General features: G+C 38.9%; 2 pseudogenes; one reads left to right on the top strand and one right to left on the bottom strand.

Annotated features, from left to right (window-relative positions):
• Nucleotides 1-1,532: 1,532 nt before the first annotated feature.
• On the top strand, nt 1,533-1,701 carry LOC137764727 (small ribosomal subunit protein uS14-like; annotated as a pseudogene).
• A 141-nt stretch (nt 1,702-1,842) lies between these two features.
• Nucleotides 1,843-16,709, bottom strand: part of LOC137764595 (small ribosomal subunit protein uS9-like) — a 51,556-nt pseudogene continuing 36,689 nt past the window's right edge.

Below are 16,709 nucleotides of genomic sequence, written 5' to 3'. Positions count from 1 at the left end.
TCTCAGCACTCATATAATGCTAGGTGAGAATGGATTAGTCATCTCTAAGGTTACATGACTGAATGCACAAGTGGGCACAAAAAAGGGGAGAAGTCAGGTTACAGATCTGTCCTCACTGTAGACGGAAATGACATCCAATCAGAAATTGCCCACTGTATTTAAAAACATGTAAATCAACACTCAGACTAGGTGGCATTGGAGGAAGGTCTCTAGATATACAACATCCCAGAAAGAAATTAAAGGGAGAGTTTCACAAAAATCAGATTGATAATTTGTTTATGGAAGCCATGGCCTTAAAAATGACATGATCTCATTATGTGTAAGGTTTTAAACTATGAATTCATGATGTTTCTTGGGAAGGTAGAAAGGAGAACTATGTCATTGAATGGGTCTATAAAAAATTTTAAAAATAGGACATTTAAATTAATTCAAAAATCCTTTTAGAGGAGAAAAGTAGATCATAAAGAAGAGAAAAATAATCTAGCTTCATGTGAATTCATTTGATAAAGCTAAGAATGCTGAGTCAACTGTCCTTTTAGAGTAATTCTTGTAAAGTCATGAATAATAATGGAAACCCTTTGGTTCCAACCACGTCACTTGGCCAATAGGCTAAAATAATCATGAAGAGAGAAATCCACAAAGTTCAGTGAAGGGAGTGGGAGTGAATACAAATTTGATTCCATCAGAGCTGAAGCAGATAGTAATTCTTGTAAAGTCATGAATAATAATGGAAACCCTTTGGTTCCAACCACGTCACTTGGCCAATAGGCTAAAATAATCATGAAGAGAGAAATCCACAAAGTTCAGTGAAGGGAGTGGGAGTGAATACAAATTTGATTCCATCAGAGCTGAAGCAGATAGTAATTCTTGTAAAGTCATGAATAATAATGGAAACCCTTTGGTTCCAACCACGTCACTTGGCCAATAGGCTAAAATAATCATGAAGAGAGAAATCCACAAAGTTTAGTGAGGGGAGTGGGAGTGAATACAAATTTGATTCCATCAGAGCTGAAGCAGAGAGGATCTCTTCACAGTCGTGTCAGTATGATAGTGTGGACGAGGTACCTCTCCACACATACCTAAGATGGGAGGAGCTAGATACAAAGGTGCTGCAGCTGTCCTTTCATCCTTGTAGGTTTTAACTTGAACTTGAAGCTTTCTCTCTCATTAGATTTCCATCTCATTGCTTCTGTATCTGTACGTTCCCATTCAGCCTGGCTTCAGGTTGACAATTTATGGTCTTGTTTTTTTAACTCAGTAACTTCCCTTTGGTCTCCTGGTCTACCCATCTCCTTCCACCCTTCTCATTAAAGCCCAGAGACCAGTGAACTCTGCCTCAGTATCCAGTACTGGCTCCTGATCCTGACTTCAACACCCCAGTCCTCAGTTTGTCTAAATGGAGGGACTGTATATATTCCTGCAGAACCAATTTGTGAGACCAAAGCAAGTTGTCCCGGATATAGCATAATCTCTGAAGATTCCACTGGTACATGTCTCTTTGTGTTGTGCCTCATTGCATCTGAGAAAGTAAGATGGGTCATCAGTAGCTCTACTGGAGCCACCAGAGAAAATTCAACCAGGGTTCTTGCCCATGCCACATCTGCTCAGACTGGTATGTATAATCCAGAAATACTGCTTCAATATGTGCAGCCAGTGTTTCCTCAGTACATAAAGGATGTAGGTTTCATTAAGTTGGACTAAGTGAACACCCTTGAATAGACCACCCAAGACATCTACCTTACTGTGGAAACAATGCTAGCTCCTTGTACTTTTTTTTTAAACCTCAAATCCTACAACCACTGTTTATTATAAAGGTGATCCTTGATCCTCATGCTGGGCTCATCAGTAGGATTTCTGGTAGTGAGCACAGGCACCAGGACCTACAAACATTTTGGATTCACAGTGATGAGGATCAGCTACCAGCAGGATCTAGTCATACAGGGTGAGGATGTCTTTGATCGCCATCTTGGAAGCCTCATCCATGTATTTCTGGTAATAGGCCACCAGGGCTTTGGTGAGGGACTGGTAGATTGTGTAAATCTGGGCCCTGTGACCACCACCCTTCACTGAGACTCAGATGTCCACCCCAGGAAATCACTCCTTGCCCAGAAGCAGAAGAGCCTTCAGTGGCTTATACTGCAGTGTGCATGGTTTGATCATCTCCAGGGGTGCCGTTCACCCTGATGAGACCATTGCTCCATTTGCAGTGTACCATGGCTATGGCCATCTTTTGCTTGCATCTGAACATCTGCACCAATTGCAGAGGGCCCTTGGATCACAGGGCTGCTGGGGTAGACAAGAGCTCCTCACCTCATAATGCTGTAACCAGAAAAGTGTTACATGTACACATCTTTTGCTTGCATACTTTCTATCCTGCACTTGCTCTCCAACTTTGCCTTATGTCTCCCAGACTCCAGGAAAGAATTCAACTGTTGAGGTTGAGGGGAAGCCAGGAAGCATGGTGTAAAAATCACTGGGCAACAAGTGAGGAGACCTGGTTTCCAGATCTACAGATGCCACAAACTAGCTGTGTGGCCTTGAGAAAGACACCTAGGTCAGGTGACTCACTTACAAAATCAACAAGTTAGTCTCAGTCAACAAGGCTCTCCTTACAGCTCTAACTTCCAAATGGGTTTTATCAGAGAAGATCAAGTATTTTGCTGTATTTAAGGATCTGTGTTTTCCAAATTCTAACTGGATGGATAAAAAGTAACAGGAACTTAGCTGAAGTTCTAGTGAAAGAATCTTTGCATCTTTGACTATAGTTTTCTCTCTCTAACTTTGTTCCCACCACAAAACTAAAGAAAAATAAAATATCAGTGGTTTATTTTCACATCTATGAAAAAGAAGCTTCCAAAAGTCTTTCCACTCATGCATTCAAATTTATTACACTGCGAACCAGTGGGCTCCCGCTGCATTTATTTAAACTTCTGTCACTATCATTGTGAATATAGCCAGAGGTCCCCTGTGGGCTGTGAGATGAAATGCTGAATGGCAACAAAAGTAAACAAAGCAACATCTTACTTTCTATTCTCCTGGCTGCACCATTGGTTTTTAATGACATAAGAAATACCGAGAAGCTACAGTTGAGTTAAGCATGAGCATAAATAAAGTGACAATGCAGCAAGCTAAAATGCTCATATTCTAAATTCTAAAATCAGATTCCTTTGTCTCCAGGCACCCTTCAAGCTGAAGTTATATTTCTTCCCCCCTTACAAAATTTACTTCACCAGATTGCTTTTCTAAAATGGAAACTGTAGCTCAGGAAGCAGAGTGGACCTTGGGTGAAGTTCATCTTACGTCCACTCCCTTCCATCTCTTCTGTGCCCTTTGGTCCTGAAATAGGCTCTTTTCTCATCGTCCCCAGGAACAGAGCATCTTCAGGATCTCTCATGTCACAAAGTAAGGCCAGTAACTAAGGATTACAACAGTCCTAAATACGGAATACTTTAAATGGTTACTCTCTTTTTGGTATATGTAGCTTATCAATAGAGTGATCAGGGAACTGACCAATTCTAAGTATTCTAACTGGCAGTTTATCACAGTTAGAGCCAGGGCTGTCCCAAGTCTAGGGAAAGTGGTAGGAGCTGTAGTGAATAGGTATCTCTAAGTTACAGTGTCAACACACACACACAGTGCATCAGGTGAGACATGCGTTGGGGCAGGTCACCCGAGGTTCAGGTAAACAATTGTTATGAAGAACCGGATCAGATTGGCATCAATGAGATTCTGAATGAAGATGCCACTGGCATATTAACAAGGGGATTAGGATCAGGGAACTAAACTTCTAACCACATCTCCAGCACTGATTAACTTTTTGGCTTTAGGAGAAAAATTTCATTTTTTCTGAATCTGTTTTCTCATCTGAAAATATATTCATTTGGTTATTTATCCAACAGGAAAGTTCCATTTAATATTGTTTTAAGGAGTGAATAGTTGTAATTTACAGGTAAAGGGAAGAACAAGAGAAAAGAAACATAGAAATCTGAAAACACTCAGCAATTTAAAAACCAGAAAATAATATGACCAAACTGCATGAACTTAAGAGCGAGGCAGATGAAGCTGGAACTATTTGTTGACAGAGTTGTGAAGAAGCTTTCATGTCATATTGTGGCATCAGAGCCATGTAGACTAGGCAATGGAGACACACTGACTGTTTTTAAGTAGGGAAATGGCATGATCGGGGCATGGTTTGCTTTATTGCTTGGAGCATGAATAATGCTATGTCTCTTTTTAATATTGAAGTTTATTTACTTAAGCCTCCATTTCTCAGATAAGCAGGGACTCCAACCTCTTTCTCTAGACCTCCACCCTACTTCCACCAATAGTCTAAGACTAGTCTAAGAATTATATACTAATTCCAAAGAGAATAATCATGATCCTAAACAATGGACTACAGGCCAAGGGGGAAAAAAGTGAGATCTGTTTTCTGCTGCCTCTGCTTCTGTCACTGATGTTGTTGAAAAGTGGCTTTCTCGTTTAGAGAAGTGGCTTCTTTATTGTTTTTTAAATTTATTTATTTATTTATTTACTTTTGGCTGCGTTGGGTCTTCATTGCTGCTTGCAGGCTCTCTACTCTTCATTGCAGTGCGCGGGCTTCCCATTGTGGTGGCTTCTCTTCTTGCGGAGCACTGGCTCTAGGGGCATGGGCTCAGTAGTTGTGGCTTGCAGGCTCTAGAGTGCAAGCTCAGTAGTTGTGGCACACTAACTTAGTTGCTCCGCAGCATGTGGGATCTTCCTGGACCAGGGCTTGAACCCGTGTCCCCTGCACTGGCAGGCGGATTCTTAACCACTGCACCACCAGGGAAGTCACATAAGTGGCTTCTTTAAATCTGATGTTTTCCCTGCTCACTGCTGCAAGGATCACATTGCTTGATCTAAAATGTTTTGTTTTTTTTTTTAAGTGGAGAGAAAGTGGAGGTTTCTGTCCAAGTTATGGTGACCTCATCTAACTTTACATGTAGACAGGGAGCTCTACACCACTGTTACCCTGATCTTTCAAATCCAATTATTTTTATTTGTTTACACAGTCACTTCCCCAAATCTCCCAGGAAAGTTGTATCAGAACAAGTTCTGGTATCTACAATAGACCCACAAATTCCCTTTGACCTTCCTATTTTGTCTTTTGAGTCTCCAAGTCCCTTCTCGTATTCATTCCAAGTCCATACCTATTTTCTATTACAGAAAGAGAGACATTTCTTTGTGGAGAAAAATCATGCTGTGTTACCACTGTATTTTAGATAACAGCCTGGAACAATTTCTCAAAGTGAAAGCAACCTGCACAAAAATTACATGGGGATGACTAATCAAAGAAATATAGATTGCTTAGATTACTGGGTCACTTCTAGACCCAATAAATGGGACTAAAAATGGGCTAGAAATCTGCATTTTTCAACACATTCTTCCAATGGTTTTTATGCACAGTAAAGTATGAGAACCACTCACAGAGCTGTTGAGGATAAATAGACCAGAAGGACACCAGAAGTGGGAGACCGATTAAGAAGTTATTGTAATCATATAGACAAGCAATTATGAGGGTTATTACTGTGATAGGGATTGTGGTAAAGGAGGAGAGGGAGGCATGCATGAGAATCATTTCAGGTGTAGATTTCAGAGATGCATTTCATCCGTTGGTAGCATTCAGACTGGAATCAAGTTGATCCATCTTATAAGTGTGTATGAGGTCACCACTCTTACGAATGGTTCTCCCTGCAAATTCCCTCAGCTACTTTGCTTGCTGACTGGGCACAATGCACCTGCATCCAACTGATTCAGCATTTCTACAGAATGGGGGCTTGGAGGCAGTTTTGGTTACACTTTTGATCATGCTTCAGCTACTTTATTTTACACTCATAAGCACTAACACAAGCAGCTGGGATATAAAAGGAAGGCATCAAGGTGGATGGAGGTTAGACAGACCCTATGCTGGGATAGCCAACAGGAGCAAGCCGACCACTTTCCACTTGAGATGTGAACACACATTTTGCAGTTCATTCTGTTACCACATGACCCCGCCAGGTCCTGAGGGCAGCTTCCTGAAAACTCAGAAATCCTAAGTGTATTGCCACAAGTCCTCTTGTGCTTTTGAATCTTCAGTCTAAAACCACCAGAGTATATACAAGGGATCAGCAGGGATGAAGACATGAAAGAACAGAAAATCAAATGTCACACATTAAAGCAGTAATCCCCACTCTCTGTTTTAAGGAACATTACCTTCCAGCGGTTCATAGGTTTGTCTCAACAGCAAACACAATAAAGTAAATTGGTCAAATACAGGCTTGAACAATGTTAACCAACTCTCTCTACCTCACAACTACCTAGAACTGCTAATACAATAATGTGCACAGAAGCTGTAGGGTAACACTTAAGAACACACACACTGGAGCAGGAATGCTGAGGTTCAGATCCTAATTGGGCCACTTACAAGGGTATCAATCCTCTTTGTGCTTCAGTTTCCCTGTCTGTAAATGACAAGGAATAATCATACCTGCCTCACAGAATTGTCAGGAAAATTAAATGAGATAATGAATGAAAGGGCTAGGGCAATGCTTGGCACATGGTAAGTACTCCATAAAACAAGTTTAAAAAACAAACAAACAAACAAGAGGGCAAATAGCACTTTGTGAACTGACTTGACCTAGAATGATTTAGGGAGTGATACAGGATGATTATATTTTTGGCTACCATTTGAACTCCATAGATATGACCATATTTCTTGGAGTCTTGGAAGTTGATCAAGGAGAGAAAAACATCAAAATGCTCTTCATTAATATATATTTTTCTTCTGGAGAACTTATTTTTCTGATTTCTAAGACAAAGACTGTGGTTTGAACAAGATTGGGATGTCTATATGTAAACTTGACTGTCTATAGTTTTTCTCTCTACTGAGATCATAAGAAAAAGAATAAAGTCTATTCCTCTGTATTTCTAACACTGGGTATTAGTGCCTCGACTATTGGAAAATTAAATAAATGCTTACTGAATAAATTTTCTTATAGATATATCCTTAAGCAATTTGGGTAATGAGAGAAAAATTTGCTGTTCAGTTTATTTGCGTAAAAATAAAACTGAAACTCCTAAGTGAATGGCTCATGAACCATGATCTATGGACCACTGACAATCCAAAGTGAATTCCTTGCTTGGGTGACAACTTGAGAGGTCTCAGAGTAAACCAGATTGTCAAATAATGTTGCCTACAGGAACTTGACATAAAAATGTGTGATTCCTGTTAAATATCAGCCTTCTGTCTCTATTGGAAAACCCATTGCAGGAAAATATACTGTGACAAAACAATCTTTTAACCAATGTATGAATACTCAATTATTAGGAATCTCTGGATGTCTGTAGCATAGGTAAAGTTATGTTAATTTATGTGAAGCAGTAGTTTTCAACTCTGTCTACATTTTAGAATCACAAGGGTGGGGAGATGGGGGAAAGGCTTTAAAAAGTAATCATACTCCAATAAAGATGTTAAAAAAAAAAAAGTAATCATAGGGTCCCAAACTCAGAGATTCTAATTTCATTTGTTATAATTATATTAAATAACTTGTTTGTGTCATGTTTCACAGAATATGCAAAGGTAAGTAGCCATTTTCTCTAAAGGGAAGATTGACAGAGACTATCCAGGAGAATGTTAATAGAAAAGTTGGTAAGAAGAACATGAGAATACTTATGAACACCCAGTGGGTGGACTGCAAATAACACTTCTAGAAGTGGGGACAAGAATGAAAACTGGGAGGTAGAGGCATAGAAAACACATTCTTCCTCTGTCTCTTTTTTGCCAAAAGCAGTTAAGGGTGTTCCTGGCAATGAGCCCTGATAGAAGAGCAATGATGGTGACAATGACGATGATGATGATGATGAATATAATGAGGAGAGTTAACGATTATCAAGTTCCCTCTATATGGTGGGAACTGGAGTTTTTCTTATTCAATTCTTACAATATTTCTAAGAAACAGTTATCTAATGAGCATATCCAGTTTCCAGTGCATACTAGTCACTATAATTTTTCTCCTCTCCCTTCTAGAAACAATTTGGGATACTTTGATCTTTTTTTTTTTTTTTTTTAACATGTTAATTTCTTTTTTTATTTATTTATTTTTTTGGCTGTGTTGGGTCTTCGTTTCTGTGCGAGGGCTTTCTCTAGTTGTGGCAAGCGGGAGCCACTCTTCATCGCGGTGCGCGGGCCTCTCACTATTGCGGCCTCTCTTGTTGCGGAGCACAGGCTCCAGACGCGCAGGCTCACGGGCCTAGTCGCTCCGCGGCATGTGGGATCTTCCCAGACCAGGGCTCGAACCCGTGTCCCCTGCATTGGCAGGCAGATTCTCAACCACTGCGCCACCAAGGAAGCCCCGGTTACTTTGATCTTTAATAACTGTTGAAACCAGGAGTCAACAGGATGAAAAATTAATGGACTTTCTTGGGAAATTAAAAGCTGGTTCAATTATAAAAATTATTTTTCTAACTACATTTCCTTGATGCTCCAGAAGACATGACTGAAAGACAGATACACACACACACACACACCCCTCTCTTGTGAACTATTGACATTGTTATTTATGAAAGCCCTCAGGAAGAAGTCAAGGAATTCTTTTTCTAGTTGCCTGGATTCCAGGTGCTCTCAAAATTAGAAAGATGTTCAGCTACACCAGGCATGCAAGGCACTGACCCGATACCATGTGGAACCCAGTGGTCAACCAGAACACCTGAAATGAGGTTTGAATCCAGATGTCAAGGACTATGGCCAGAATGATTCACTTTAGGGAAAGGCACTCAGGCTTATGTCTAATTGTTAATGTCTTTAGATCGTTATCATAGTAGTTAAAAATTCTCAATTATTTTCTGAAAACTTTGTATGAAGGGAGCAATACCTGAAAGTTTGTTCATTTTGCCTCTGAATCACACAGACCTTCCAGACAATCTATTTAGGAAATCTTTCTTAATTTTCTCACTTACCACTTTTGAATAATATAAAATAAATCTGTGCTCAGGTTTTGCCAAGACAATGCACTGAGGGCTACCAGTGTTCCCTGGGAATCATTACTTTGTTTTGGTTTGCTTGGGTTCAGACCCCTTGAGATGGCCCTTGAGTTTCAGGTTCATTTAAACTGCTGAGTTGGGCCTGGTTTCCATCTGCAACCATAAAATTTATTTGAATTTCTCCAAACTCAGCCCAGGTTTGCTGAAAACCTCATCTAAGAGTTGGCTAGGGTTCATTGAGAGGTTTGCAGATCTACTTGATTATTTAGCTGTTCAGAACCCCAGTTTTCAAATTTCCAGGTGAGAACTTTACCTGGTTGGAAATACTCTCATCTGGAGGCACTTGCTTACTATTCAAGCCCAAGTCTAAAAGCTGCCTTTTTTTAAGTGTTAAGATATCTGAAAGGCAAATACATGCCTCCAAATCTCAGAATGCTTCTTGAATTTTTCCCCAAATGAACAGTAAAACATACATTTATTAAACCCTTCTTGTATAGAGCATGTGCCTTTATTCCCTGCTAGGGTCTCCTTTTTCATTGGAAATTACTGAGATATGCTTTCCAACTGACTCATGTGAATTACAATTTAGCAAATGTGAATGAAGTGGAAAATGTTCTGATTTCAAAATCATTTAGAGACTAAAGAGTGGGTGGAGACAGTGGTACATGTGGAATTATATGTGTGCCAGTATGGGTGGACGGATGCAGCTTTATGATTAAAGACAGAAGAATGGATAATGGAATACATTTTTGAGTTATGGAGGGACATGCAGGGCAGTTTCTAGTGAAGTGTCGTGTCATAGATGAAAAAAATTTAGTTCCAAAATTTCAGAAGATTTAATACAATTCAAAAATTTGTCTTTTCAAGTAAATTTTAGGAACAGTGGCTGATTTTATTTTTTCTCCCCCTCCTTCCTCCAACAAGCCTTGCTAAATCTAACTTAAACTCAGATACTTCAGAATGATTTATATCCAAGACATTGTCATCATTATTTTAAAACATGTTCTTCACTTGTAATAACTTTTGGAATACTACTAATCAGCTACCGTTTCTCCATATCCAGAGCAATACATATGGCTAAAATGAAAACTATAATTAAGATTTTAAATTAGTTTGAAATGATTATGGCTAACATTTTAAAAGATCATTTTGATGGATCTCTAGTAAAATTCAGGTTTGATGGTGCCACTATCTAATTTTACTTTGTCACTAAAAATTCCAATTAGGTATCATTGCTATAAATTTCACAGTCCAATAATAATTATATGAAAAAAATTAGAAAATAAGACAAAAAATTCAAAGGTAAGGTAATGAGTTACATGGATAATAGATTATTTTATTTAATTATTTTCTGGTACAGAGAAACCATTTCTCTGAATGTGCTTATAACACAGAACTGGCATATATACACATTGTTACAATTTTACACAGTCCATCCTGGTGAATATTCCAAATACAGTTAGAGACACCTTTTAGAAGTTTCATAATTCTGCTAATTTTTATCTTCTCTATGAAACTTAAAAATGTTTCCTACTTACAAAGTGCATATTAGTCCCAATGATTCACACATAAAAATTCACTATTAAATCAGGGCATACTCTATGAAGCCTGTCTTCAATGGTAGCTCGGATTCTAGAGAAAAGGTCTTTTTCGTGGCATAATTATTTTCTTCTATTTGGCCTCACTATCCACAGTTGGTGGAAGCATCCACGGCTAGATTCCGTGCCTTTGCCGTAGACCTGAGTAATCCACTGATTTCCTTGGGCACTTTGGAAATTAATGGCGTTGTCTAACATTGTCATTCCTGATCTGGCTTGTAACCACTGCCGTCCTGGTTTGTGTGATGCTGCCCAAATGAATGCAGACCTCAGGTCATTTAACCCTTTCCCAGCTTAGCCACCTCTGGATGCTTGCCACCCACAGTCTACCCCCCAAGACAGGGACCTACAGTGCTCCATTTTTTAAGCTAGTTTAAATGTGAACTCACCTGCACCAAAAGAGATTAGGAAGGAGATGTCTGAGATTAACAATGTCAAAGGCGTTATCTGTGTCTCAAAACGTGTATAACTGCTAAAGGACCTAGCTGGAAAGTATTTAAGCAAAGAGGAAAACAATCCACAATATTGTGTCTGGTCCTTTAATCTTGTCTTCATCATTCCAGGAAAAAATAAATAAGAGTTATACTTTAAGAAATCTGTGTGTAAAATTCAGGGTTACTGAATATGCTTATCTCATAAAGATACTTCTAGAAGGTCTAAATGCACAAGTAGATGTTTTCTCTGAAACAAAAGTTTTAATTTACAAGTTTTTTAAGGTTATAAAAATTTATTTGCATATTAAAAAGCCTCTAGTCTGGCTGAACTTTTAAGGAGTTGTATACATTCTGTATTCATCAAACATTTATTCACTCCATCCATGATTTAGTCAACGTTATGGGTTGAATTATGTGTGTCCCCCCCGCCACCCCACTCAAAATTCATGTGTTGAATGTCCTAACCCCCATTTCCTCAGAATGTGACTGTATTTGGAGACAGGCTTTTTACAGAAGTAACTAAGTGAATGTGAGGTTGTTAGGATGGACCCTATTCTAATCTGAGTGGTGTCCTTATAATAAGAAGAGGAAATACGGACGCAGACATTCACAGTGGGACGATGGTGTGAAGAGACACAGGAAGAAGATAGCCGTCTATAAGCCAAGGAGAGAGGTCTGGAACATGTCTTCCCTCACAGCCCTCAGAAGGAACCAAACCTCCTGCCACCGTGGTCTCAGACTTCAGGCCTCCAGAACTGTGAGAAAATCTACTCAGTCCACAGTACTTTGTATAGAAGCCCTAGCAAATTAATACAATCAATGAAACTGCATTGGGCAATCAACCACATGGAAGGTGTACTAGATCAAGTTGTAAAAAGAATGCCAAGAAGATTTTAAGAGCTAGGGATACCAAACACTGATACCCAAAAATGAGATAATGAAGGGGAAAATGATGTGGTGGGGAATGGAAGGGAAGGAACATTTGTGGAATAGCTGTAGATGCCAGCCCTCTGCAAATTGTTTGACATGGGTAACCCGATATAGAACATACCAACAACCCAAGGAGGCTAAATGGTCCTAATGATAGTGGTGAATACAGAAGGTCTCTTGGCCAACCCCATACAGGAATTCTTTTTAAATCTCTCTCTCTTTCATTTCCTTGAGGAGGAAAGAAGATCCAGGGTGAGGAGGGAGCAGCTGACTCGAATTTGCCTTTTCGGTCCTCGTGATTTCTGTACAGGAGCATCTCCAAGTTGATGGAAGGGCTGGGTGGTCTTGAAGATTCTATCATTTTTTATGATGTACAGAGTGTGTCCAGAGATGATTTCTTTTTTAATAATTACATAATAATGTTTTCCTTTGGCCACAGAGTAGTTCCTCCTTTCATTGCTGTATTTGCCCCCAAAGGCCATTTCAACAAAAAAGGGAGGTGACATCTTTCATCACCTGCATGGACTAGGTGTTCTCCTGACAAATCCACTGATAGTATGGATGCAGTCTGGCCTCTTCTCTAGTACCCTCGGCAGTCTTAAGTTGTCCTATTTGATTCTCCCCGCAGCCTTCTAAAAATTGTTCAGTCTCTTTTATAGGCAAGATGAAGATCATATTTTAAGTAAATAGCAGAATCTGGATTTGAACTCAGAACTCTGTGAATTCCCAACACCTATCCTCTGTCCACTCCCTGCAATGGTGGAAAGTGGGTAGAATTCTGGCCATTTAAATGAGAATAAGGCTATTGGTCCCACGACAGTATTTTAATCTGATAGGATTCAACTTCACTGTGCGTTAGAATTACCTGAAGAACATTTAAAAGCACAGATGACCAGGACCACATCCCCAAAGATTTGGTTTCAGCTGGTTTGAGGTGAGCCAAGCATCAACACTTTAAGAGGTTTCTAGAAAATTCTAATAAACATTCAGTGTTGAGAACTTCTACCATAAACAGAAGCTCTACACTATTAGGGGAAGATAGGACTAGGATATTCCCTTAAAATTTCAAAGCAAATGAAATCTGTTAAATAGAACTTTTATAATTAGCTGAAGAGTTTCGACTGATTTCATAGAAATATACAAGGAACGGACTTCCCTGGTGGTGAGGTGGTTAAGAATCTGCCTGCCAATGCAGGGGACATGGGTTCAAGCCCCCCGGGAAGATCCCACATGCCACGGAGCAACTAAGCCTGTGCACCACAACTACTGAAGCCCGTGCACCACAACTACTGAAGCCCGCGTGCCTAAAGCCCGTGCTCCACAACAAGAGAAGCCACCGCAATGAGAGGCCTGTGCACCTCAATGAAGAGTAGGAGCCGCTCGCCGCAACTAGAGAAAGCTTGCACACAGCAACGAAGACCCAACGCAGCCAAAAATAAATTAAAAATATATATATATATACAAGGAAGTAAAAGACAGAAATCAACACACAATTGGACATTTTTTCTCAGAATATTCAATTTGTAGACATTACTAATCATTGTTATTAATTTTTAAAAATATTTATATCTTTGTCAAACCCTAGAAAAAATACTTAGAAAATCAAAACCCAGATATGTATGATCCGTAGCTAAAATATATGTCTTTGTTCCTATAAATTTTACTTCTTCAGAAATAATGAAAGACCTCTTGCTGAGAATTTTTTACAGCCTATCTTAAGGTCCTTCATCAAGCTACAGCCCTTCCTACCGCCCAGTTCTTTCTCATTGTTCCGGATCCAGACTATTCATCTAATGCTTCGCTGAGAACTAGGTGTTTTCTTTCTTCCTTAGGCTTCAAAATTGAAGTCATGGTTTCACTATTTGAAAAATGCCAAATTCAAGCTGAACATGGATTTTAGTTCCACTGCCATGTTTAAACATTTTTTGATAGAAAAAGCTTTATTGCCACTGATTCAAAGCCACAAACATGCTTTGAATCCAATTCAATATACTTCTTATTTGTTTCTGATTTTCTTTTTTTTTTCCCTTTTAATTATTATTAGAAGGTATAAATTTCCAGAAAAGCTTGGTCCTGACAAGGCTCCATTATTTGCACATGACAAGGTTTATCAAAAACAGTTGGATTTTTCTAAGAAGCCTTTTATGTTTCCTCCATAAAATATAAATAAATGAAAAGGATTAGACTGAGGAAACGGAATAATTCATCACCAATGTGAAACAGTCAACCGGTTGCAGATGGATAAACTGAAGAACTTGGGACACTGCCCCAGGCAAGAAAACCCTCTTCCCTGTGCCAATAAGACATCTTTTACTTCAATAAAGTAACAGGGCCTGTTCTGTGGTTTGTGATGTCATTTTAATTTATTAGCCTTCTTTTGTTTTTTAGCGTTTAGTATATACGTCTAAAGCTGGTTTTGACTCTTTAAAATCTATCATATTCTAACGTTGACTCAAAGCTAAAGTAGTTTCCTCTCTCTCCCCTGCCCCTTTTCTCCCTCCTCTCCTTCCCACCCCCAAAAAACAGAAAAAAACTAAACAATACGAAAACATACAATACACTGGCCACTGCAAAGGCAGTGGCTCTGAGCTGCCTAAAACACCATGTTTAGCAGATTTTGCATTTCAAAACCAATAATTACAAATTTAAGAAACGTTCACTTTTATGTGCATAAATGCTATTTCTCCCTACCCAGACAAAATCACATATTTTAGCTAGTTTAACCTAAAATCTAATACAATTACTTTGGTTTATAGATCTGTCTGTAATATTGTCTGCACTGCTCACCATGCAGCCTCATTCGTGGTGACATAGAAATTCATGGCACAATTTCCCCTTAAAATCTGTCTGAACTTTCGGAAATAAGAGACTTTTCAAGTCCCATATTCTTTCCCTGCACTTCCATTCGTATCTAATAATAATAGAGTGCTTTATAGTATATAAATCATATTTCTGTTTAAAAGTGACCTTCTCCATGACCTTTTTGTCTCTGCCTGTCAGCACGTATTCTTCTAGTAATAATAAGCTCTAGCCAGGAGCGAGGACTCAAAATTAGACTGATTCCAGGAACCGCCCTTATGAAGGCTGGGATATGGCTTATTTTGAAATTAAATAACTTACCAATTTTCCCCCAAAGTAGACGTGAACAGGATGAGTCATTTGAAAAAGAGAAAAGTTTACTGATAGTTTTGAAAAGGAGAAAAAAAAGCCAACAGTTTGCAGTTTGAGAGAGCCCTCTGAAAATGACAAAGTACATTTACGTCATTTTTTGTTACAACCAAATTGGGAATCTGTTATTTCCTTTTAATTCTAGCATGGTTCTTAGAAGCCATAAGACATTAGAACCTTAGTCGGCTATCTTTTCACCTGGAATTCTTTTGATCCTAGAATTCTTCAAAATTTAAAATACTATACTATAATGATTCATTTTAGCAGGACACATTATATACTGAACTGGCACTTTTTCAAGGTGTATTAACATTCAATTACCAAGCTTAATACAAACACCCTAGGCACACAAGTTTCTAATTTTAATATCTTCCCAGTAAAAAGGTTCTCCTTATGGCTGTCACAACTATATTATTTATTTAGAGAAAAAGGATACAAGGCTGAGCTCATAGAAGCTAGACCCCCAGAAACATTTGAAACTGACTATCTGATAATAGATTGAGAGACCTTTCTTTTCCCCTTTCAAGTAAATGATTTCATTTTAAATCACTGATGTAAATTTTACACAAACTTTATTTTGCAGTGAATCATAATAAAAAATGCAGCTTTCTTCCATTAGGTTAATTTATATTTCAACCTATTCTACATTCAAGGTTGGCTTGTAACTGTGAGTTAATTGGTTTTACCTAAATACACAGTTAGGAAGGCATGGGAGACCAGGGGTGCAGTGTCCCCGAATATAAAGGACCTCCCCACCACTGAAGCTCTTTAGGACAGTTCTATCAAGGAAGAAATAAAGCAGGAATATGGGTTGCCTCCAAGATCACAGAATCAAGAAGTGTCATCCCAGTCACAAATCTTGCAGATCATCCACAAGAGTATCCCTCAGCTTGAACCAGGAGATGTGGCTAGATCTACCACAGTGAGGGGCAACCTTGGTCAAGGATCTGGGGAGATCCAAAAAGCTGTGCCTTCTCTTGGATATTCACCATCCAAACTGACACGTAATAAACACTGAAATGTTTTGAAGGAAAGTAGCCCATTTACCTGTCATGAATCCCATGTTCTCCCCACTCAGTTGAACATGAAAAGCTTTGTACGTGGTGAACCCTCACATCTTTTTCTTGTATTAACACTTAATTTTCTAGAACAGTGTTTGGTGGGACACTAATTTGAAATTCATCATTTTAAGAATAATGGAATAAAGTCCAGAAAAATTAAATATTAGCCCCAAGTCTCACAGGGAGCAACTTTATAACCCCAGCTTCATAACTTTCACATACCTTTAATGAACACTTTCAACAAAGAGACTAATTTATATACTACCTGTACACAGGTGAGTTCATTGCTTGTGATCTGCCCATATTCTCATTTTGACTGATCGATACTTCCTCCTGAGAGGCAGTTTATCTGGGTACCCATGGACTCTGGGCTCCATGAATGGTCATGGCAACTGTCAAAACATGAACCTTTTAATAACATCCTATCCGATCACACACAAAGACACATGGCTATACTCACTGGTAAGCTGAGTGCAATAGAAGATAAAAGACCCAAACACTTATTCTTAGACCCTGCCTTTAATAAATATCATCCTAAC

The sequence above is a fragment of the Eschrichtius robustus genome, chromosome 5 (genome assembly GCF_028021215.1).
Source record: "Eschrichtius robustus isolate mEscRob2 chromosome 5, mEscRob2.pri, whole genome shotgun sequence".
Taxonomy (NCBI): Eukaryota; Metazoa; Chordata; class Mammalia; order Artiodactyla; family Eschrichtiidae; genus Eschrichtius; species Eschrichtius robustus.
The sequence above is the reverse complement of the archived record's forward strand: the minus strand, read 5'-3'. Positions and strand labels throughout refer to the sequence as shown.